The sequence below is a fragment of the Echinops telfairi genome, unplaced genomic scaffold, assembly GCF_000313985.2.
Source record: "Echinops telfairi isolate 266 unplaced genomic scaffold, ASM31398v2 ScPeMD7_70;HRSCAF=299, whole genome shotgun sequence".
In the NCBI taxonomy this organism is placed as follows: Eukaryota; Metazoa; Chordata; class Mammalia; order Afrosoricida; family Tenrecidae; genus Echinops; species Echinops telfairi.
The window spans coordinates 39,322,858-39,341,794 of NW_022103968.1; positions in this window are offsets into that span (position 1 = coordinate 39,322,858).

The window sequence follows — 18,937 nt, forward strand, 5'->3', positions numbered from 1 at the left end:
ACTATAAATCTTCATAGGAGCAGATAGTCTCATCTTTATCCTGAGTAGTGGCTAGTGGGTTTGAACTACCAACCTTCTGATGACCAGTTATGTACCATACCAATGTTAGGTACCCATTGATGTTGAGTCTTATCTGGCCCTGCATGTTTCAGGGTAAAACTGCACTCCATAGGGCTTCCAATGGCTGTAACTATATGGAAGGGACTCTGTAGCACCACTGGGTAGATTTGAACCATTAACCTTCCAGTTAGCAGCTGAATAAAAACTGTTTTCTCCACCCAAGGAGCTTCAAAATTATGTTAGCTATTATTTGGATATTTATTTTGCAGTGGAGGAAACTGAGGTTCAAAGAAGCTAGGTAAATGTGTCCAAGGTCAGGCACTGAATACTCTCAGTGTCCTTCCCTTTTACGCTAGTTTCGGGCGAGCTCTGTGTCACCACCACTGTGTTCTTCTACATCTATTCTGGTCTTTCTACCACACTCATTCATTATGTGAGTTTGCACATCTATCTTCCCTCAATTCTGCAGTTATGAAATAAGGGGAAAGCTACATTCTTCTCAGAGCTTCTTTGATTTCAGAAATCTCAGAATAAATTGTGGTACAGAGAATTGCTTAAAAACCAAACAAACTCACGGCCATTGAGTCTATTGTGACTCACAGTAATCTTATAGGACGGAGTAGAATGGCCCATTTGTTTGCCAAGACCACAGGTCTTTCCAAGAGTAGACAGCCTCATCTTCCTACCTTGTTGTGACTGGTGGGTTCAAACCACTGACCCCGTGGTTAGCAGCTCAATGCATAACCCACTATGCCACCAAACTGCTTAGCTATGGCCTTTCCAGTCATAGTCTCTTCACTCCCATAACATAATTGGATGGGACCACGCAAATAATTCAAAGGCTTTAGGTTTTCTTAACCTAAAGAAAACAAAAATCCTCACAAATGGACCAATAAGTAACATGATGATAAAGGAAAAAAAGGTCAAAGTTATCCACAGAAGCAGCAATCAAGAAAGTAAAGAAGAGTTTACACCGGGCAAATCAGCTACAAAAGATCTAAAGGGTTAAAAAGCCAAGATGCTGTCACTTTGAGGACTCAACATACACCAGCCTCAAGCCATGGTATTTTCAACTGCCTCAAATGTCCACAATTGCCTCAGAAAGACTCAGAAAGAATGGACACATTAGAATGATGGCATTGGTGAAGACTACGAAACATACTACAGACTATCAGATAATCTAATAAACCTGTCTTGGAAGAAGTAGAGCCATAAGGTTTCCTAGAAGGGAGAATGGCAACACCGTCTCACGTAACTTTGGACATGCTAACAGGAGGGACCAGTCCCGGGAGGAAAACATGATGCTTGGTAAAGCACAGAACCAGTTTAAACGAGGAAGGCCCTTAAAGAGATGGCCTGATACAGTGGCTGCAACAATGGGCTCTATTGGGACGCGGAGTCCCCAACACTCCAGTGGGTCCTCAGGTGATGTTAGGTAGCTAAATTCAGGGACAGGAGTTTGTCCCTGCCAGGCCTGCAAAGGCCCCCATTGAGGAGGTTGGGAAGAAATCAGGCGACCATAGACACCTGTGAAGACCCTAAACTGAGCATGCTCCAATTCAAGTCCCCCCACCTGGTGGGAGGTACACCTGGGCGGTCCAAACTAGGCCCAGGCTCATGACCTCACCCAGGTGAGCTCAACCCAGCCAAGGGGGTCAACTAATATCATCAACCTTGCCTCCCCAGCCAGAGGTTTGAAATATCCTGGCTGCGGGAAGGCCGCTCTCTTTTACCCTGCTCCGGGTCAGTGGCAGGTTGGAGGCTGAGGTCTCCCTCCCTGTCACGACCACAGATGCACCCGCTCCAGGACTAGTTGGGGCCCACAGCCTCTGGGCCCACATGCTCTTAGCCTAAGGTGACCAGACGTCCCATTTTGGTGGGATAGTCCCTATTTTTGGCATTTATAAAAAGTACCAATTTTTGGAAAGAATGCACGACAAGCTAGGGAATGGTCCATTCGGTCCATATAGACCAAATTTTTAATCAAGAAACACCCCCTCCCCCCGGTCAATGGTGTCCCGCTTTATATCTGGTCACCTTATCTTAGCCTCTAGGGTTCTAGGAGCATGGCCTCTCAGAAATCCCCCCAGTTTCATACGTGTGGGTCCCAAGGTGCAGTTTTCCACAAGGTTGTTCCGTCCAGTTGTGAACCCCAGCACGGCTTCTGCATGGCTTGGCACGCTTCCCTGAAATAGTGTGTACCCTTTTGAGACTGTAGAACCTGAAACTTGTTCGGTCCTTCATAAAAACCCACTTTGGATTACACAACTGGCTTTGGCATGTATTCTTTCACTGTGCGAAGACAAGAGCTGAGGTCTGACCCACTTGAGAAACCTTATAGTGCAACTTCGGGATTACAGAAAATAAGACAGACAGACCATGGGGCACAGGGGCTCCTCGTCCCTGTCAGGACTAAGAGAGTGAATGTATTTTCCAATGGGCATATATAATGGGGCTTACAGTTCTTTCAAAAGGCATGCACATCCCACAGCAAACATATTACATAGTCACTGGGTAATGTCATAAGCAGGTAACATAATAAACCAGCAATGAGGTGAGTCATCATCTTGACCTAGTGCTAGTTGACCTCGGGTGCCCCTGCACCCTCTCCAGGGGTTTGCTACATTTTACGGTGGTTTGGCTATAGGACTTGATTGCTTTTATCTGCAGATAATCTTCAGGCATAGTGAAGGGGAATAGGGGGCACATTTTCTGCCAGGAGAATGTATATTTGAATAGTTCTCTCAAAACAATGGAGATCTTTCTTAAAATAGGGCTAGTTTTCCATGCTGGTGGTTGTGAGTATAGAAATAAGGCCAAATACACTCTACCAAGTCCTCACTTTACCACAAGACTCACCCACAGCAATGATGTCAGGCAGGCACAGGACCAGGGAATGCTATGTTCTGATGTACACAGAATTGCCATGAGTTAGGACCAACTCCATAGCACTTAATAACAGTGACAAGCAAATAAAGTGTGTCAAAATCTTGTAAGATTTGAACAGCAACCATGCAAACAAAGTGCCTGTGACCCACAAAGGGGATCGCTATGGCATTTGGTTAAAAAAGAAAAAGGAAAAAAGTTTTGCTATCCCATTAGGTTTAACAGCGCCAATCCTACAGAGGTCGGGGCATTTCTCTACCATCAAGAAGAAAAGGCAAGAGTAGAGTATATCCTTTGAACCAAAGACCTGAGGTTTCCAGGGATAAGAACCTCCTAGACCCAGAATGAATGAATGAATAATGACGATATCAAGAGACCTTAGCAACGAGCCTGTTGGCGTCTTCGAGTAGAAGATTCAAATAGAAGGTCTTCCTGGTGGAGCTAAAAGCACTCTCACACATGCACAGCCCTGACTGTACACAGGCTGTCTGAAGGATCTTGTGTAGGGGTCTTTCGACTGCAGGGTGGGCTAGATAACCCAGAACAGGAGGCTTGCTAGTGGAGATAAGAGTGACAAATATGCCTGGTGCAGGGCACAGGTCCCTCTCCCTGAGTTGCAAAGCCCACGTCGCAGGCAGCAAGAGAACGTTGCTTATCTGGGTAATGTGGTGGGAGCCAGCACCAGAATATTCGCAGGAATCAGAGGTAGAGACTTAGGAGATGCTAGACTGGGGTCTTCTGGCAGGCAACAAAGCCCAGGTGAGTCCCCAAAGCAGAACAGAGACCTCAGGAGCCATGGAAGCCTCCCTGCCAAGCATCATGGTGGTTGCCAGACAGAGGTGACATGACCACTGCATCTGGCCGGAACCACAGTGCACCTGCCCAGCCACTGACTAATGGTCATGGTAATTTGGGGAAGGGGAAGTATTTCCCTTTGGGGGATCTGTTATAGTTTCATGTTTGCTTCCTTTGGAAAGCACAGATGGCTTTAACTTTGACAGCACAGTGTGTGTGTGTGTGTGTGTGTGTGTGTGTGTGTGTGTGTGTGTTATCCAGCTACATCACAGAATAAGAGGAGCATTCACTGAATGGGTGATGCCAGTAGGGCTATGTCTCTCACGTCTGTCAATCTAACCTGGTAGTTCGGGGCAATGCCTGCCAGTATTTGCGATGCAGATAAGCAGACAAGAAACGTACGCAGGTCAAGTCAACACTTCCCTTTGTCCATCTGCTCTGCCATGGTGCTGTAGTCTTTCTCTCCCAGCCTCTCCACAGCTCCCTGGAGTAACAATGAGATCCAAGTCCGCAGGTCCTAGAAATGACCAAGAAAGTAATGACCCAGCGAGAGCTACTCTCACAGGGTCGCTTAACCATTATCAGCTCTAGCACCACTGGATAGAGGCAATCCCACTGGAGAAACTGCGATTTTTCATTGAGAAGACAGAAACCAGAAAAAATCTGTGAGTCTTTTAAAAGAGTTGAGGAGACAGAACAAAGGTTTCTAGAAAGTGTGGGGGAGGAGAAAGGGGACAAGGGGACACTGGCCAGTCATCTATGAAGCCACTGAGTCCATTCGCATTCGGAGTGACCCAAGAGGACAGAGCAGAACTGCTCTGTACGGTTGCCAAGATGAAATCTTCGTGGGAGCAGACAGCCTCATCTTTCTCCCACGAGCGGCTGGTCATTTATTAGGGTCTTTTACAACTTAAGATTTATTTCTCTTAAAGGTTACTCAGATCCCAACACAAATAGCAAGGAACTTTAAAAGTTGAAAACATAAAGAGGGTGGTCCTTCAGTTTTACTGTTAAACAACCCAAACCAAAACAAAGCGGCAACACCTGTCCCAGAGCTTTCCTTAAAATGCAGATCCTTGGGGCTCACGCACAAAGATTCCGAATCGACTGGTTTTAAATGTGTGAGTAGGCACACAAAGTGTGGTCCAGGGGAAAGTGGGAAAGGGGATGCCCAATCAATCCTTGGCAAGATGCAGCTTTTTAAAGCATTACATTTGGGATACACCAATCAGGAATCTCAACGCACACTCTTGAACTTACAGGAGAACGAAAAGATGACCAATTCCATCAGGGCCAGACAAGCTGGGCCTGGAGGTGACAGAGCCAAGGACGTCACCCAACCTTGCAGCAAGGGTCTGGTAACGAGAGCACCGAGGTGCCTGAGGAGCAGGTGCGCCTGCAGCTTCTAGGACTGCCACCAACAATCAGAGGCTACTCTGAGAATGACATGCAGCTGACATGTGTTCCTCTACGTCACTAGTGTCTATTTCAAAGTGTGGAACACACATGTTTGAACTGCCAGCGCCTAGGTCACATGACTGAAGCTTGAATGCAAAAAAAATCGGAAGTGCAACTATTTCACAAATCATTCATCTATAGGAGGTAGTGAGCTTGACCTTCTAAGGTGTGGAATGTGCTATGTAAACACAGAAGATTCAAGGCTGACTGGCCCAAAACAATGAGAAATGCATCCTAAAAAGAAAAGCTGCAACAGCAATGATAAGTAACGAACTTGAAGGAGACGTGGTGGCATAATAGCTACACATTGGACTGCTAACCACAAGGCCAGCAGTTCAAAACCACTAGGCCCTCTGACAGAACTAGATGAGGCTTTCTACTCCCGAAGAGTTAACAGTCTCACACACCCAAAGAGCAGTTCTACCCTGCCCTATGGGGTCGCTTTGAATTAGAATTGACCCGTTGGCAGTGAATTGTTTAAAAAATGGGTTTCTACATATGTCTTACTGCCATCGAGTCTGTCAGGCCGACACTATTTATTTATATTATATCTTATCTATATTATTTTATATTTTATTTTTATTAAATTCATTTTGGTAAAATGTGTATAGTGAAACATTTGCCATTTCAACCACTTGTATGTGCATGATTGGGTGACATTAATTAATTACATTCACTGTTAAGGGTACAACTAACATAAACAATTTCCAATTCCTTTCATTACTCTTAACAGAAACTCAGGGAGCCCTTGTGGCACAGAAGTTAAATCGCCCAGCTGGGAATAAAAAGGTCAACTGTCCAAACCTACCAGCAATTACTCTGGTTGTTGTGCTTTGGGGAAGTGTAGACAGACGTCAGACTTAGACGGAAAGCCGTCATCTGTTGGATCTAGCCATTCCTGTGCCAGTTCTGCTACAACGTGTTTGCTTTTGAAACCAATTCATCACAGAGATAGCAGACAGTTAAAGGCTACCCAATTGTTCTTCCAGTTTCTCGTGATCTGATAAGCAAGGCACAGGATCTCAGGTATCCTGTTTCTAACAAATAATGACTTACCATTCCCAATTATTTGAACATTCCAGGTGTTGGCCCCAGAGAGAGACTGGGCTTGTGGTGGGCTCGTAACCATTCTCAGAAATGCAGCTCCCGACCTGGAGAGAGGGCAATGCAGACTCAGCTGCTTCACATGCTGCAGGGCCCTGGCCTTGGGCGTCCTGCTGAACTTTCCCCGACTGCAGGTCTGGAAGAGAGCACTGGTGGTGCAGTGCTTATGGGTTGGGCTGCGATTAGTCGAGTCTGCAGTTCAAACCCACCAGTCTCTACTCCGGAGAAAGACAGGCTTTCTCTCTCATACACAGTTCCAGTCTTGGAAACTCACAGGGGCAGTTCCCAGCCATCCTACAGGTTTGCTATGAGTTGGCTTAGCATCTCCGGCAGTGAGTTTGGTTTAGTGTAGGCCTTGGAACTGACTTCTAGCGCTCAAGAGAAGCCCTGCCATAACCCACCTGCCATGGCCTCTCTCCCCAAAATGCATTTGTTTTGAAGGTTTATTGTGTAATTAATACTCCAAGTTTTTGCCTAAAACTGTCTACCAAGAAAGAATTGTGTACCTATAGAGAGTAAAAGTAATTATGAGATTGACTTACAAACATGCATTTTTTTTAACAGAAACTCTAACCCTTTAAGACTTCTCATTCCTCCCTTCCACATCCCTGAATTTTATTTTTATAATATTACAGGTATCTAGTGGCAATTTCTGGAGTCTACAATGGTTAAGAGAGTATGTGCTTACATAATCTCGTAAATGTTTTAATTTTTAACACTACAAATATAAATGGATACAACCCATGTGTGATGGTTAAGGTTGTGTGCCAATTTGACTGGCCATAATTCTCAGTGGTTTGCTAGTTACAATGCAGTTTGGTAGTAATGATGAAATCTCATATAATGTCATCACCTCTATGACCCAATCCCCTCTGAGCAGCCAAACAGTTGAAAAGGAGTTTCTGTGGCCAGGTGGCCTGTGGAACTAGACTGTCTTCAGATGCACTCTGGGAAAGGAATAAGTGCCGAAGTCTCTGAATGCAGAGATACTGGTGCTAAATTCCCTGAGCACAGAGAAGCTGGAGCAGAATGCTGTGCTTGGCTTCTGAGTAACAGTGTGCATTGACAGGGCAGTCTGAATCTCATTTCCTTCAAGTACCCTGCTTCCCCCCAAATAAGACAGTGTCGTATATTAATTTTTGCTCCCAAAGATGCACTAGGTCTTATTTTCAGGGGATGTCTTATTTTTTCCATGAAGAAGAATACGGTACACATTTATTGTTGAACAACAAAAAAGGAAATTTATTACCTGTATATGGTACGGTAGTAGTTGTTATCACAAGGCAGCATAACCAGACAAACTGTGAATCCTACAGTATCGAGAATTTCTTGTTACTCCTGCCCCGCGTGACTCACTGTCAAACTGTTGAGTCAGCCAGACTCCGTCAGGGCAGAGCGAGCAGCAGGTGGCAGCTTGTCCTGGCGGCAGCGTGAGCTCTCTGATTAAAAGAGACCTCGCACTGCCTGTCTGCTCCGGCTGTGCTGCGGCCAACAGTGAGCTGCGCAGCAGTGCCTTATTATCAGGAGGCCTTATTTTCGGGGGGTGCCTTATATTTCAACGAGAGGCAAAACCGTAAGTAGGTCTCATTTTCGGGGGATGTCTTACTTTCGGAGAAACACGGTAGTACAGGACCATCAGCTTCCACAGCTGAGGCAAGGCCCGTGGGAAGGAGCTGACAGCTCAACCTGAGGACCCGAGGCACTGGATGGTCCGACTTTCAACCAAGATAAACGCTTTCTTTTCTGTTCCCTAGGAAATGGCTGAAACACAGCATTCTGCGGGTGTGCAGTTATACACCACGTTTCTAGATTTATCTTTCCCTCCAGACAAATTGGCTGAAATATAATTGTTCTTTGTTTGCCTTCAAAGAAATGTCAACAAACCCTTTGTGTGAGAACTTGTCATAGAATGCAGGGCACTTGACAAGTACCCTCCTTGACAAGCTGCCTCCAGTAAAGATCTGGGCCTTCAAATCCTTCTCCCTGAGCCCCCTACACCCCAATTTTGTCTCGTCTTTGATCTCTACTCTGTTGGTTCAACTGCGACTGTGCCCCTGTTGTCCCTGGTGGGTTTGTGAGCTGGCTCACAGTGGCCTACATCCAATACATACGGATGTTGTGACGAAGCTCTCGGGCGTTTTGCTCGAGTTGGATTCTGCATCTGGCCAGTATCATCTGACTGGTCACTTCTTTAGACTGGAGCTAGCTGCCTGTTATAATGCTTGTCAATTCATATTCAATTAGCCTCTGCAGCCTGCTTACTGCCTGATCTGCCATCCGTTCCTGCAGCTGTATGAGTCAGAGAAAGCCTCCAACCTGAAATTTAATGCTTGGGCTCGGAACTTGCCAACCTTTAAAACCATGTAAGCCATTTCCTTGAGATGCATCTTACATATGTATGGTTCAATGTTTTTTCTTCTCTAGAGAACCTAGCCTAATGCACCACGTAAACACAACTTGTCCATATAAATAATCATTTTAAAGGGGCTTTCAAACCCAAAATTTGTAAACCACCGCCTGAGGTAAAATCTAAGGAGACCTGCTGGTACAACACTGAAGCTCCTGGTTTCCACCCAAAGGTGACAAGTTTTTTAAAGCCTATTGCATTCTCCAGGCAAATATAGAAACTCTGTAAATACTTGGTTCAAGATCTGTATTAAAATGTACCTTCAAACGCACCAGTCTTCAGGCACTTAAAAATCAATGGTCATTAAGTTGATTGCAGTCATGACGACCACGCGGGCCAGAGGAGAACTTTTTTCTAAAGGTTTTCAACGGCTTCTTTCTCAGAAGAAAACTGTCTGGTCTTTCTCTTCCTAAGCACTTTCAAGCGGATGTGAACCTCTAACCTTTGAGTGAGCAGCTGAGCATGTCAACCACTAGCACCCCCAGGGTGCCAAGAACTTACCAATTGCTAATTTGAGTCTCGTAATCCAGGTCTACTCAATAAGCACTCACACATGCATTCCACAAAGAGGAATGGGGCACCGAGGGCATCCCAGGCACTGTTCTCAGCACCTGAGACATGACAGGGAACGCCAATGGAAGAGATTCCTGCCTTTGGGGAAGTATAGCCGAGAAAGATGAGGCCCCAAACTGATGAGAATAGGAAGACAAATCACGCAGTGGGTTAGAAGGGAATGTATGCTTTTGAAAAAAGAAAAAAATTGCCAAGGGGACCAGAAAAGGAGAGTGTATGGTGGGTATCAGTTTACTTTTTACAGAGGCTTTCAAGATAGGTCTCACATGGAAACTGAAAAGGAAGTAGCAGCTTGATGGTGGGTGCAGGTTAAGAAGGAGCCAGTGGGAAGTCTTCAGGGGGAGGCACACCTGGTGGGATTCAGGCAAAGCAAGAAGAGAGATGTGGCACGAGCAGGGTGAGCTGAGGAAAGTGGCAGGAAGGCGGAGTAGAGTATGTCTCTGTAGCTCCCCTTAAATGATTGGGTAGGACTTTGCAAATAGGGCATGGATAACAGGAATAGAGGGATTGGCCCTGGCTAGACAGGTGAGCCATCTCTGAAGCAAAAGCAGAGAGAGAAGTCTCAGGACCGCTGGGAGAGGAGCACATTCGAGATCTGGGTCTGAAGTGCGGTGCAGGCTGAGACAAGGGGGCCATGAGACAGAACGGAGGCACAGTGTCAAAGCTATGAGACTGAGGCAGAGCAGCTAGCAGGCTTCCTGGTCCAGAGGGAGAGGCCGAGGCTCATGTGGCTGAGAGGCTGAGGACCAGAGAAAGGCTTTCTTGCTGTCTGAGGAAAGATGCTGCTGCGGGGCAATGACTGTATCCTGCATGTTGTCTGATGCTGGCTTATGGTGACCTGTTAGATTTCCGAATAACCCCCTCGAATCCTGAGCATTGTCTGTGTGAGTCGTGTGTGGCCACTGCAAGCAATGAGTGAACCAGCATAGAAATAGTGTCTGGGAGGAACAGCTGCCGTCAGAATAGGTAACGGCAGGTAGAGAACAGGAAGTATTCCGGACCTCTGCTTTGTGGCAACAGGGAAGCCTGAGAAGGTCAGAGATGACCACCCTCATGTCCTTTACAGAGAGCTGAGAAGGCAGCAAGGTGAGAAAGGGTAAGACCTTGAACCTTGCCACCTTGTGGACTTTCACTTTGGGAGGAGCTAGTTAGAGGACTGGGCAAAGAAGTGACATAAACGACATTATATTTTAAAATATACTACTCTGAGTGGGTGTTGAGAACAGACCATGAGGAGAGGAAGGAGGCAGAGGGGGAGGTCAGGTGATAGTAGAAATCCAGGGTAGTGATGATGGTGCCTTGGGTGATATAGGTTGATGGTGGAACAAGCAAAAAATCATGTTTAGTCTCTCGCATAAGAAAATGGAAGCCAATTTCATTTAAGTGCTCCATTCCCAATAGGATGGATGGCAAAGCAGTTAAGCGGTGTGCTTATAAGCAAACGGTCCTCCAGGGAAGGAAGCCATCCATGGAGCATGAGCTGCACAGGAAAACTAGCTCAAAACAAGTGGGGCCTCTTCTCTACCTCTTAATATGGCAGCAGCTACCTCGGGGGAAACGGGCTGAAGATACTAAAGATACAAATGCAATTTGAAGGGTCAGACATATACTGAAGCAAGAGACCCAGAAGATGCCCAAGGCATATGGGAAGTGCTCAACCTCATACGCAACGAAAAATATGCATTCACTTCTCAAAGAGGAGCCCCAGGGTGCTGTGGAACATACCGTGCAGTGTCTGCTGGAGTCATACAAGCCTGGGGGGTGAGTCCTGGCTCCATCATCCACCCAACAGTGAGCCTCACTCAGCCCCTTGAGGCTCCCTTTCCTCATTCACAACGGTGGGGGTGTCATCAGAGGCCCGCCTTATTGATGTCTTGGCTTACAACCAAGTTATAATCTTCATCTGCAATGCCCAATTTGATGGTAACCTGCTCTGTACTCCCCACCCCCTCGGAGAAGCCACATTCCGGTGGCTCGATAACATCTTAACTACAGCCCTGTGACAGGCCTCTAGAGGAGTGTATTTGATTTAGAGTTCTGGCCTTTTCGCCTTTATCGCCAATGTTTTCCCTCTCAGTGGCCTCCAAAGAGCCAAAGTACCACTTACTTCCTTCTTGACATGGATGGGCCTTCTCAAGATGAGCAGGGAGAGGGTCTGCAGTTGGGTGATCCTGGCACACAAAGGCTCAGTCAGGAAAGGGGAGATGCCATAGAGGTGCCAAACCCTTATATACTCACGTGGAGGCTGGCCTCCATGTCAGCTGTTCTGAGCTGCTGGAACCAATTAAGCAACTCTGACTGTGCCGAGGGGGTGTGGCTAGAGCAGAGTCTTACCCATGATGGCCTAGGCGTGTGGAGGCAGGACCCTTTTCCAACCAGACACTTCACACCTGAGTTTGTTCCCCTTTACCCTCTCTACATGAGACCAGGTGAGTATAGAGGGTTATCAACTCGGGGACTCTTGTTGGCTTTGAAGTCTTAACTCATTGTCTCTAGTCTCAATGCCCGCAAGGGAGTGTGGAAGAAACCCTGACTCTACTGCTTACTATCAGCAGCAATTAGAACCAAGAATGACTTGGGATGGGGAACATACACATGACTCAGCATATTGCCTATTTTGTGACTCTGTTCAGTCTTACATCTCTTAACCTTAATTTTTTTAAATACTGTTTTCCATCCTTTGGGGCTATGACTCCTGGCCCAATTAAATGTACAAAGCCACATTTCCCAGAATAGGGCAGGGAGATGCTCGGCGGCCCACAGTCTCTTTAGAAGTCAGAATAGCTGAGCACAGAGAAGATCCCGCGAGACCGGCACCCAACCTGCCATCCTCTCCCTGGCGCTACTTTGGCACTGAGGGCTGCAGCGAGCTCAGAAGCAGGTGTGCACTGCCAGGCAGGTGCGAGCCAGCCCCAGGAACACCTCCCACCACCCCTCACGCCCCATTTCTCATTGGCCCAAACCAGAGCCTATCTTTCCCCCACTGGGTTAGAGTTCATGCGTTCCAGGAAGTCCGCCACACTTGACTTGGTTGAACTTGCACAAAGGAAAGGCTCCTGACCGAGACTGTGGACTGCCATGACCTTATCTGATTTAGATAAAGAACGGCACAGGGTCATTCCCACGCCTGAAAGGCAACAGGCACAGTGATGAAGCTCCTGAGTCACGCTCTTACAAATTGGGACCTGCTGCAGGTGGTGCCGAAGGAGCGCTGGTGGCAAAGTGGGTTACGTGTTGTGCTGTTCACCACAAAGTCGGCAGTTCAAACACACCAGCTGCTCCGTGGGAGATAGAAACGAAGCTTTCTATTCGTTACAGTTTCGGAATCCCACGAGGGCAGTTCTACCCTGTCTTAGGGGGTTGCTATACGTTAGAATGGACTAGATGGCAGCCAGTTTGGGGCTGTTCACGGCAAGTTCGGCAGTTCAAACACACCTTTCTCCCCAGGAGCAAGATGAAGCTGGCTGCTCCTAAGAGACAGGTGTAGTTTCAGAACCCACTGAGCTTGTATCATGACACCCAATTCATAATCCACGATGCCACCTGGCTCCTCCAGATACTACTTTGTCGATGTACTACTGTAGGATTCAAGAGTCCTGGTGGGGCAGTGGATTATGTGGTGGGCTGGTAACCACAGCAGTTCAATTCCGCCAACCTCTGCGAGGGAAGAAGAGGCTTTCTGCTTCCCTGAAAAGGTACAGCCTTGGAAACAAACCCAAAGAAGCAATTTTACTCCATTCTTTGGGGTTTCTATGAGTTGGAATGACTTGGACGACGAAGGGCTGGGGGTGGGGGTGATGGTCATGTGGGGATCCTTTTCACTTTGAATGAGATGACTCCATTAACATGCAACATAGAGCATTTGGCTAAATAAACGGGGTGCCAGGGAGAAAGTCATATTTCACAATCACATTCATTGCATCCTAGATTTATACAGATGGTAATTTTGCTCTCTTGCTTTTCAAATGGCAATTCCTGGAAAGGATGCATTCCAAGGATATACTATGAACTCAAACGCAAATGGACATTTTAAGATGCTTTTCTTTTTACTGTAATTTGATTTTGTAAGAAAACACTATCTGGAAGATGCCTAATTCAATGACAAAGAATGAGTCAGAAATACATTTTTAAAGTAACATTGTGTTCCTGCCTGCAGGTTGCCTAAAGCTGAGAGACAGGATCAGCTCTTGGGTCAGTCCTTCGTCAATTTTATTTCATTTGCATGCATTTCCTAAGGCAAGTCGTTCGGCCAGATTCATTTCATCCAGAGCTACTGTTCAGAAACCAAAGGCAGTGTTCTTGAAATGCTGCGCAACCATGGTTTCCCCAATTCCTCTCTGCCACGGGCATGTGCTGTGCTCGCCACTCACCAGCGAGCTACAGCTGCAATTACCCATTGGGATCCGCACTAGACAACGGCCTCAATTTCGTGGACAAAAGCAATAAAGGTAGTCTCCCTACATGATTTCCCCCACTCTTTAAAGCTACCAGAATGGTGAGCGAGCGGCTGTCCTGCTGTTCCTTCCATGCAGCTGACATCCCCACCTTCAAGGAGATTATTTCCCAGAGAGGTTCCTGGACCACCTGCACCAAAATTACTTGGCAAAAGAGGAGGGGGCTGGTTATAACAAATAAAAACAAATATGTTTCTAGCTCCCACTGTGTCAGATTTTCTGGGAAGAATGTCCCAAGGCTGTCTATTTCTATCACGCATTCCCGGATGTCTTTGAAATCACTGACTTGAGCAGAATTGCTCCAGGCTAGTACCCGCCATCGCCAGTTCATTCTGCTGTGGCGGCCTGAAGGTGGCTATGATACTGAGACCTACGCCACCAGGATTTCAAACACGAGCAGGGTCATGGTGGACCGGACTAGCCGAGGTCCTAGACTAAGGTTAAGAAGAAAAGCCTGGCAATCTATTTCCAAAAATCAACCCAATGAAAGCCCTGTGGATCACAATGGCCTCGACAAGGGGTTCGAACGTGCCCATGACCATGAAGGTGGCAAAGGATCAGGCAGTTTCATTGTCATACGTGGGGTCTCTAGGAGGAGAAGCTGACTCTACAGCCAATAACAAGGCAGTTACAAAGAACCGAAGCATCTGAGTTGGATCCGCTGAATCACCCTCACTTTACAGACTCCTGCCTTGGCCTCCACAAACTTGAGGTGCTCTCATTTTGCTCCCTCTTCCTTTTCCCTGCATCTCAACTATTTATTTTCTGTCTTTTCTCTGAGCACAACTTTGTTCTGCAGTACATACACTTTCCTGGATTCAACCATGCCTTCTTATAGCCTCCATTCATTTTCACGAAGGCCCACTCAATATATCCGTGATGAAACATCTCTTTCCCATGAAGACTGCTAGCGAACAGATTCATTAATTCAGTTACCATTAGTTATAAGCCTGCACTTTGTGCCAGAAGTTAGTGATAGAATGGCGAGCAAAGAGGCAGGTGTGTCTGATTTGTGGAACTTAGTCTGCTAGCCTTGACAGTATTTAGATGCATGCATTCTGATAACTGCCTTCACTCTCTTAGTCTGCTTCTTCTGTCTGACGTGAGAATACTGGTGGCCTCCTTGCCTAGCCACACTATTAAAGTGGTAGAACTTATGATCATTATTCCAGGGTTTAAAATATTCAGAGGGGCTCGTCTGACCTGATAGTATGCTGGGAGACCTGATGGTTACTGACCTTAAACGGTTGCTGGAAAGTGCGATTTACAGGTTACAGACCTTGAAGGGTACAGGGTTGGAGGGTTCTGCAGTAGAAACTATTTGATGTCAATCCAGCTAGACTCTGAGTCCCTTGTCCTCATCCTTGCTCCTTCTCTGCCTTCACACCGACAAACCACTCTGCTTTGACCTCTGTTTCCAGACCAGGTGCTGTGCATCTCGGGCTCTGATGCTAACTCGTTTGGATAGTCCTCTGCTCAAAGACCTACAGTGGTAATGTAGTGCTCACCAAGTGAGGCTTAAACATCTCACCCCTCCCCCTGCATCGCTAGACTTTGCTTTCCCCTGCTCCCAGCAGAAGTCTCCCCCCCACCTCACTTCTCTCTGATCGTCTGTCTCTGCTCTGTACAAATATCGGCTACTCAGAGGGATGTGCATTACCTTTGAAAATGTCCTTTGACCTTATGGTTTTCCGGTTCCTTTCATAAAAAGCAGGTCTTAATTAACCTAAAACCCAAAAATATCTCCTGACATTTTTAAAAACAAACATACTTTTAGCTCAACTAAGAGAGGATGTCTGCCTTGAGCATTCTGCTCTTCTAAGGTCTTTCTAGAGGGGGTCAAGTTGACAAGCACAACTGGAAAGATTAGGTAGGACCCTTAGGAGGCATGAGTTTATTATGCTAATGGAGGAGTGACAATGCAGCTGAGAACGTAAGGTCAGTGATTTGAATCTACCAGGTGCTCTGGGGCAGACAGCCAGAGCAGCCCTTTTCTACTCTGTCCCAAAGGGGTCACTATGATTGGAATGGATTGGACAGCAGTGGGTTTTGATTTGGGCACAGAAACATGACCATGTGAAAAGGCTGACTACAGTCTCTCTTTTCAAATCTCATTTCATTACCAAGACAGTTTTCTCTTGTATAACCCTTTGCTGAATCATCTGTTCAATTATGGCAAGGTCACTGAAATATAAGTACTATACCTCAGTGCCATCGAGTTCATGCTGACTCATTGGCACTCTAAATTGGGCTTCCAAGGAGGGACTGGTGCATTTGAACTACTGACCTTGTGGTTAGCAGTGCAACACTTATGAACAGCTCTACCAGTACTATGTAGCAAAGATGAACAAAAATACACACACAAAACCCAGCAAGTTCATCGGTTCTTAAAATCTGTCACCCTTCAACAACTTTAAACTAATGGATATTCAAAGTTCCTTTTTAAGAAATCAACATTGGTTAAATAATTGGATGTGTAATTTATGCAAAAGAACAAATTGAAGAAGGCAATTATGTTTTATAGATGTAATTAAAAGAGGTGCTGCAACCAAAATATACCCATAATCTTTACACTTGTACGAGACCAAAAATACTAACTGTAGATTTTTAAAAGTGATTTAAGAAAACAAGTCCTTACAATTAATTATAAGGACTCATGTAACAATGCTAAAATACAATTTTATATCCTTTGTTGCTACAGAACTCTCCTCACCTGTAATTAAAATATGTTTTTTTCTAATTAGATACAATTACTTCCATAAGTCTAAAAACAGCTATAATTCATGATGCCGCTACTCAATAAAATAAGAAGCACACATCATGAGGCACCGAAGGAATAGAATCCATATAATCTGAAGTCAAAGGAGGGATTAGTATCAGAGCCTACATTGTGAGAATCCAGTGCATAGAAGGCAGTGGATGGCAATGGGAGTCCAAGATTCATTTGTAGAACTACATAGGAACCAAGCCTCTAGAGAATTCCCCGTCTAAAATTATGGGATGGAGGAAAGTGGCCACTATCAGAGTGCTGGGGAGAGAGGAGTATAGAAGAGCCAAGGCATGAATCTGACTTGAACAGTTAAAACTTTGTCAGTAGATTCCCCCCTATGATGCAGGCCGGACCTGATCTGGTTTCCAAAATTGTCTGTATTTTCGGTTTGTATTGTTTTGTTTGTTCACATTAGGGTGTGTCTCAGAGGGGTTAAATCATTGGAAGCCACCTTCTTGAAGTTGTGTTATAAGATTTTCCGTGTTTTAGTATATGAAACCCAGGGTTGATAAACCTATAGGGACAGCCAGAAGAATAAGGGGTTGGTTGGAGGGGAGGGGGATACCCTGGTGGTGGGGTGGTAAAAGGGAGACAATGTCAAGGAGTCCTTGTAGAAAAAGAATGGTTGGAAACTGATTGTGGTAACAATTGTACAATTCTATTTGAATGTGATTGAAATATGGAAAGATATGATATATATTAAATTACAATTAATATTTTTTTAATCGTAAAAAAAATTGTTTGAACCAAACTAACCAAGCTCATGGATAGAAAGCTCTATCAGCATCTTGTAATGCAAAGAGAGATGACTAACATAGACGTTTTCCAGACTACAGATACCTTATCCCATGGAGCCCGGGTGGCAGCGTGGGTTAGGCACTGGGCTACGAACTACCAGGTTAACAGGTCAAACCCACCAGGAGAAAGATGAGGCTGTCTGTTCCCATAAAGATTTACAGTCTCAGGAACCCTTCATAGGATCACTGTGAGTTAGGTTTGAGTCAGTGAATTTGCAGATTGGTGGGATACTTGCCCCAGAGTATAAATTATACCAGTGAGATTGACCTTCCCTGCTTCCAGCACAGAATCACAGGGTATAAAGAGAACAATTATTAATGAGTATTTAGTGTATATGTCAATAGTGTCTCCCCAAAGCCCCCAAACACTACCAGAGTCAAGTCTGCCTCATAGCAGCTCTGCAGGGCAGGATAGAACTGCCTCGGTGAACTTCTGAGACTAACTCTACGGGAGTAGGAAGACTCATCTTTCTCCCATGGAGTTGACTGGTGGTTTTGAACTGCTGACCAATGTGTAACCACGACACCACTAGGGTTCCTCCCATCAGTGGTGTTGGGGGAAAAACAGATTTTAAAAGCATGTGAAAACAAAAATTTTGAAATGCTTTAATAGAGAACTCAATTAAAAATTAGCATTTACAAAATGCCCAAATATTAAAGAAAAAGAGTAATCTCCATTACCCAGCATGCAATCACTTCATAGGAAGCAGGGATGTCCACAAGTTAAGAAAGCAAATTCAAGCAAATTCTTGAATTGCCTTGTCCAGTTCTATCACTAACCAGCCTATAATCCTGAGTAATTTATCTAACTTCTTAGTACCTCGATTTTCTAATCTGCAAAATGGTCCCTATTGCACAAGGTTGCATTAATAATAACAAGCCACACTTATTCCGTGCCGAATGCTGCTTTAGCTTTTTTCTTTTACACCTATTTATTTCATTAATCTTCCCACAAGCCCTGAGATAGAAACTACTAGAAAGATGAGAAAACTGAGGCTCAGAAACTAGCTCGGTGGGAAGAAGAAAGCATGCCCATACCCACTTCAGCATCTTAGTGCAGAACCTGGGCTGGAGCCTATGTTCAATGACTAATACTTGGCAAATGGTTACATGATTCTCAGGTTGCATAGGGGCTCAGCAAGAAAGAATGCTGTGATCGACTGGTGATGTCTGCGGTGGACAGGGAATCCGTTGTGGAACACACTTGTGACAAATGATTATGCTCCCTGTTCCACACAAAAAACAAAGACTCATGATGTCTGACTGCCTCAAGTTTTCCCTTCTCTAAAACTCCAGGATCCAATTTCAGGATGTACTTATCTCACAGCAGATAGCTGCTTCCACACCCTGCTCCGACTTAATCCACTCCACACCCAACTGTACTCTTCCAGAAAGATGCTTTCATCTTTCAAGGAACCTACAATTGTCTACATCAAATCGAAATTTCACCCTCCCCAGTATTCAAGACCTTCACAGGGCATGGGCAGCACATGTCTTGAATTCAAATGCTCAAGTGCCTATGTATCAAATAAATACTTGATATAAATGGCCATGCTTCAGTATGCAGAAACGCGCAGTTTATGTTACCTCAGGATAAAAGAAACAAACAAAAAAATTCTTGCCATTCAGTCGA